This window comes from Camelus ferus, unplaced genomic scaffold (assembly GCF_009834535.1).
Source record: "Camelus ferus isolate YT-003-E unplaced genomic scaffold, BCGSAC_Cfer_1.0 contig3636, whole genome shotgun sequence".
Taxonomy (NCBI): Eukaryota; Metazoa; Chordata; class Mammalia; order Artiodactyla; family Camelidae; genus Camelus; species Camelus ferus.
In genome coordinates this window covers 1-6642 of record NW_022588929.1, presented here as the reverse complement: position 1 = coordinate 6642, position 6642 = coordinate 1, and the positions used below count along the sequence as shown (strand labels likewise).

Sequence of the window (6642 nt, the reverse complement as noted above, 5' to 3'; positions counted from 1 at the left end):
ACTACCCTCTGTGTATCTATACTCCTCCTGAGTTCCCTGAACATCTTCTCCATCATTATTCTAAACTCTTACTTGGCTAGATTGCCTGTCTCTTTAACACTTATTTTTTCTGGGATTTTATCTTGTGCCTTGGCCTGGGAAATATTCCTCTGCTGCCTCAATTGTCTAACTTTCTATTTGTATTTTTAGGTAAGTCAGTTTCATTTCTTGACCTTGAAGAAGTGGCCCTTTTGGGAGAAACCCTATGCATCCTAGCAGTACACGTCTCTCTTGTCATCCAAGGACCAGGGTCCAGCTGGGCCCTAGGTAGAGTCTGGCTTGTGTTTGCAGATTTCTCCCACAAATTTGGGATTGTTGTTTTCTTATTTCTGGTATGTGTTCCCTGGTGGATAAAGCTGAACTACAGGCTTCTGTAGGTTTCCTGGCAGGAGGACATGGTGTCTGCTCACTGCTAGGTGGAGTTTAGTTCTGGCTTTTGGATGGATAGGGCCATGCTTAGTTGCATGTCTAAAGGTGGCTGTGCACTCAGGAATACTGCTGATAGGTGGGGCTGAGTTCCTACCCAGTTTGTTGTTGGGCCTGAGGCTTCGGAACACTTAAGCCTTCCAGCTGTTGGTTGGGGCTAGGTCTTGGTGTTAATGATTTAAGCAAGATGTCAGTCTTCTAGAAAATTCGTGTAGTTGAACACTCCCCAAATATCTGCCACCAGCTTTTGTGTCCCCAAGGTGAGCCATAGCCACCCCTTTTCTCAGAAGACCTTTCAAATTGAGCAGGCAGGTCTGGCCCAGTTTCCTACGAAGTCACTGCCTGTGCCCTTGGACATGGTCCATGTGAAATTCTTTGTTCATGTCTCAAGAAGTGAAGTCTCTTTTTTCCCCATTCCTGTGGAGCTCCTGGAGATGAGCTCTGCTAGCCTTGAAAACCAGATACTCTGGTGTTTCCGTCTTCCAATGCCAAAACCCTGGACTGGGGAGCCTTATGTGGGGCTCAGAACTCTCACTCCTGTGGAAGGGCCTCTGTAACTTAATTATTCTTCAGCTCATGGGCAGCCTATCCAGGGGCTATGGGGCCTGATTGTATCATGAGCACACCCCTCCTACCATCCCACTAAGACTCCCTCTTTATGCTTCCAGTTGAAGAGGGGTTTTTTTGCTAGGTTTTAGTCTTTTTCTTCCCTGATGGTTGTTTAGTAGTCAGTTGTGCTTTTGTTGTAGTTGTGAGGACAGGTGAGCTGGTGGTCCTACTATTCCACCATCTTGACTGGAAATCTCTGTCCTTTATTTATTTATTTATTTATTTATTTATTTATTTATTTATGTAAACTTTCTGTTAGCAATTTTTGCTTTAATATATGGAATACATTAATACCTCGCATGACATATATGAAGCCAAATTACACTAACTTAGTTGTTTACAGCCTCAAATCTTACTCCCAGTACACATTCCAATAAATTTATTCTGTAAAAGCAATACTTTTTTTTGTTTTTGATTTTGTTTTATTACAGTAAACTTTTCAACTACAAACCTCGAATACATGAAAGATAATCCAAGGACAAGCATGACAGGACTGATAAAACCCAACTGACTAAACGTGTTCTCACAATATGAACTGGCATAAAAATAAGTAAAATTCTCTATTATCACAATAGCAACAGTAATGTACACAGAATAATGGTTTGTGGGTGAATATTAACTATTCTAACTCTAATTCCAAAAAAACAGTTCATTTAAAAGTCTATTTTAAAAGTCAACACTCTGTCTGATTTCCCATAGGGCTACTGTGATTCCAGCTTCAAAATGTAAAGTATCCACCTTGAGTGATTAGCTCAGCTTGTCTTGGCATGGGGAAAAAAAATCATCACCTTTATTTTGGAGTAACACAAAATGACTCACTAACTTCACATATAGAAACTGAGTCTGTGTGCGTAAGGACATGAGTTTGGAGAAGTATGAGCGGTCAACTAGCTATTTCTAATACGGAGTAGATATTTTACAGTATGATTAAACTTTACACATGGCCTCAAAACTGAAGGACAATTTTAAGTTTATCTTCAATATGCCAACGTTATATATCTAGGAATTGGTTCCTGGGTTCTGTCACAGAGAATAAATCCCTTAAGCATGATGTTGAGTGGTCATTTCAAAAAGAATGCTAATTCGTATTTAACTGAGTGTTTGGTGATGGCGGAATAAAGGCAGGGCTGATGAATGTAACTGCCTTGATAAAGAGTCCTAGACATGTACAAGCTTGTGCAAAATCTTGATAATACTTAATAGTTAAGGGCAACTTCATGCAACCAAATAATATGAAATTAAATCAATAATTTTTAAAAAGGCTAAAATGTCTTTCTTTCCCCCAAACACAACGGAGAGGAATGTGAATAATGACATACAAACTGGGGTTCTGTCAATGACAACGAAGACTATGTGTTGCTTCATAGCAAATCCAAGAATATTAGACAACCAAACGTATAACCTTCTTGTGGCTTTCTTTACATGCAGCATTCCTTGTGGTAGTTAGGTCCCTTCACTGGTTTTCTGCAAGTCTAAAGTGTTTCTCGTGTCATCGCCAGCATCTCCACCCTCAGAGCTGCTTTTATTTCCTCTTTGCAGTCCTTGTCATCTTCATATGCTGGAGATTTCCAGGATTGTTTAGAGAATTTCTTTGAAGTATATGACTTCTTCCGTTTTGACCCTGGTTTTTCACTCTTTCTTTTGTTTGTCCATCTTCTACTCTATCACCTTCTTCCTCACGGCCTGCAGCTGCGGGATCCCGCCTTCTCCTCAGTTTCTGAGGAGCTCTGGTGCTGAACTGCCTGATGTGCAGGAAACTCTACTCCTGGGCTGTTTTCTATTTCCCATAACCCCTCATTAAACCCTTTCCATTTGTTTGACTTTGCAAACTTGCCTTAGTTTTTCTTATAAGGGAAAAGGTCTTTGGGATCTAGAAATGGAGTTTCATGGGTGCCAAAAAAATAAGAGGATACTTATTTGCCGGAGGCCTCACAGCTCCCTCTGGGAGTTCATCAATCCGGGCGGCCAGTGCGGGTAGCCCTTCATCTTGGTGAAGACCAGGTCGCACGCCTCTTCCTCGCGGGGCCGCGGACGTGCCTCCCCGGCCGCTCCCCTTCTGGGTCGTCTTTGGGAGCCGCGAAGATGCTGGGAGTCCCCCCACCCCCGTCTCTCCCCGCCTCCCCCCACCTCGTCCGCGGACTGCGCCGCGCTCCCCGCCTCCTGGAGCCGGCTAGCGGGCAGACAAGCGGCCGCTTGGACGAGGGGAAGCGGCGAGGCGGAGGCTGAGGTCGGGGGGGGGGGGGGGGGGGGGGGCGGCAAGCCCGGCAGATCGCCACCTGGCAGCAGGGACGGGAGCCCCGGCCGCTCGGCTCTCGCTCTCGCCCGCCGCCTCCGCCGCCGCCGCGCGCTTGCTGCTCACAGGCGCCACCGCCTGCCTCCCTCCCGGGCTCCCGGGCTCCACCGAGTTCCCCTTTCCTCTTTTTAAGTTAGCAGTTTTATTTATTTTTCCACAGGACTTTGGTATCATTCATGCTTTCCAAACTCTTCCAAGATTTCTAACAGTAGTTTCTGAGATCACTTGCTTTTAGACTGAAGCGCTTCCATTAGCATTTCTTTTAAGATAAGTCTGCTAGCAATAAATTCTACTTTTTGTTTGTTTTATAAGTTTGGAATGTATTTTTTTTTTTTATTTTTGAAATATGGTTTTGTTGGATTTAAGATTCTTGGTTGAGAGTTTTTAAAGTTTTGCATATGTTTTCCCACTGCCTCCTTGTCTAATGATGTGTGAACTGTTAATCTGAATGGGTTTCCCCCATATGGAATACAAATTCAACTGTAGCCTGTAGGTGGATCAAAATAGATGAGAACCTAGGGAAGCAATTAGTATTAAAAAAAAAAGTTGGGAGAGGGTTGTGGGTTAAATATATGTAGGAAAAATGGGCTTAATCTGGTAGCAGAAAAACCGTATCATCCTCATTTCTTGGTGCTATATTCTAAATTAGAAAAAATGAAAATCACTGCAGAGGTATTTCTTTTTTTTTTTTCTCACAATCATCTGTCTTTAGTTTTATTTCAAAAGATAGCTATGCAAAATGCTTTTTATGCTTATTTTTCTATCCAAAGTAAGAGTCTTAATTGACTGTTGCTTCTAAACTAACTTCTTACTGATATTCTTAGACAATCCTTGGAGAAATAAAATTTTCATCACATATTTGTTATTATAGAAAAATCATTATAGCTCTAATTAGTATATAAATGGTTTTGAAAGTCGCCTTCTTTATAATACAAAATAATTTACTTTTCCAATGAAAATTTTTATTTCAGAAAATATCAAACTGATTAGATTTTTGAAAGTCTTGAACATTATGGCAGCATCTGTATTTTCCTCTTCCTCACAGGAGACAAAGGGAAGAAGAAATAAAGTGGGTGACAGAGCTCGCTCTTACTTGCATTCTTCTGTGAATGTAACTATAGTCCTTTCTTTCCCCAAGTCTTTGATCTTGTCTCCTCTTTCTTCTTCTTTTTTAAAATTGATTGGGTTAATTATTCAGTGTATTTATGTCAAAATAATTGTTCCTTAACAGGAGGGGAAAGAGGAGAATGAAACCATTTATTCATATAACAAGAACTTATGAAACAAGTTTAATAAAATTTTAGTAAAGTCCAATATGATTTTTAAAGATGACTATCAGCATTATTCGAAAATACTGAGTATGAACACACGTCTATCAATCATCACTTAAATGTCAATGGACTAAATGTTCCAATGAAAAGACACAGAATGGCAGACTGGATAATGAAACAAGAACTAACAACGTGCTCCCTACAAGAAACCTACTTTAAAGTAAAGGACATTCATAGAGTGAAAGTGAGAGGATGGAAAAAGACATTTCCTGCAAAATGGAAAAGACAAGAAAGTGAGGGTAGCACTACTCATATCAGACAAAATAGACTTTAAAACAAAGGCCATAAAAAAAGATAAAGGACACTATATAATGATCAAAGGAGCAATACAAAATGAGGATATTACACTTATTAACATATTTGCACCCAATATAGGAACGCCGAAATGTATAAAACAGATACTAACAGACAAACGGAGAAATTGATGGGAATGCAATGATAGTAGGAGACTTTAACACCCCATTCACATCATTGGACAGATATTCCAGACATAAAATCAATAAGGCAATTGAGATACTAAATTACACAATAGAGCAGTTAGACTAAATGGATATTTTCAGGACATTACATCCCCCCAAAACAAAATATACATTCTTTTCAAATGCACATGGAACATTCTCTGGGATAGATCACATACTTGGACACAAAAGAAGCCTCAACAAATTTAAGAGGATAGAAATTATTTCAAGCATATTTTCTGACCACAATGGCATGAAAATAAAAATCAACCACAGAATGAAAAACGAGGGGAAAAAAGACTACATGGAGACTAAACAACATGTTACTAAAAAAAAAAAAAAATTAAGTCAATGATGAAATCAAAAAGGAAATTTAAAAAAACCTTGAGATAAATGAGAATGAAAACACAACCACTAAAATTGCATGGGATGCAGCAAAATCAGCCCTAAGATGTTCATAGCAATAGGGTTCTTACACAAAAAACAAGAACAAGCTCAAACCTACCACCTCAAAGAATTAGAAAAAGAACAATCAAACAAAACCCAAAGTCAGCAGAGAAAATAAATAATAACTATCAGGGAGGAAAGAAAGAAAACAGATTAAAAAATAGAAAAAAATTAATCAAAAAGAAGCTGTTTTTTTGAAAGAGTAAACAAAATTGACAAACCGCTGGCCAGGCCCACCAAGAAGAAAAGAAAGAGGACACAATAAGTAAAATAAATAAAATGTTGAGTATGGAAGGAGATAATTTAAGCAAGATGCATAAAAGCCAGACTATGTAGGTTCTCGTCAGCAATCTGAGGGGTACTGCCTTTGCTTAAGAAAAGTGAGAAATAATGAAATAGTTTTAAGTAAGGAAATAAAATAAGAATTACAATTGAAAAGATCACTCTGTTTGTACTATAGAGAATAGATTAAATAGGACAAGAATAAATGGGAATGTAAATATCATGCTCCAGTTTCTTTCCATGACTGTACCATCAGCAAATATTGTGAGAACCACTACCATGGGCTAGATGTTAGCTGGCAATAGGGATCGAAGCTACTGTCCCTTTCTTCCAGTTGGGGATATTGATAAACATATTGTTTTAATATTTTCAGATCTCTAACCCAAGACTCTACAATGTACCTATTGTTATAGCTTGCATAGCTTGCTTTGCAGAAAAGATAATTATCATCTGAGTTAGAACTCACTCAGTTTCTCTTTTTTATAGTAAACATTTGTATAATATATGATGTGTATATTTATATATGTAATCTACTAGGTACCAAGCATTCTTCTACACATTGAAAATATCCTTGAACTAAAGAAGAACCTGTTCTCCTGGACTTCATATTAAACTTCTACACATTAAGAAAAAAGAAAGATAAAATAAATTATACAAATCAGTAATAAAATCAGATATCACAACTGATGTCACAGAAATACTAAGGATCATTAAAAAGCTGCTATAAAGAATTATACACCAACAAGTTAATAACCTG

General features: G+C 38.7%; 1 pseudogene; it reads right to left on the bottom strand.

Moving 5' to 3' along the window:
- Positions 1-2366: 2366 nt before the first annotated feature.
- LOC102507304 lies at positions 2367-3491 on the bottom strand (annotated as a pseudogene).
- Between the last annotated feature and the right edge of the window lie 3151 nt (positions 3492-6642).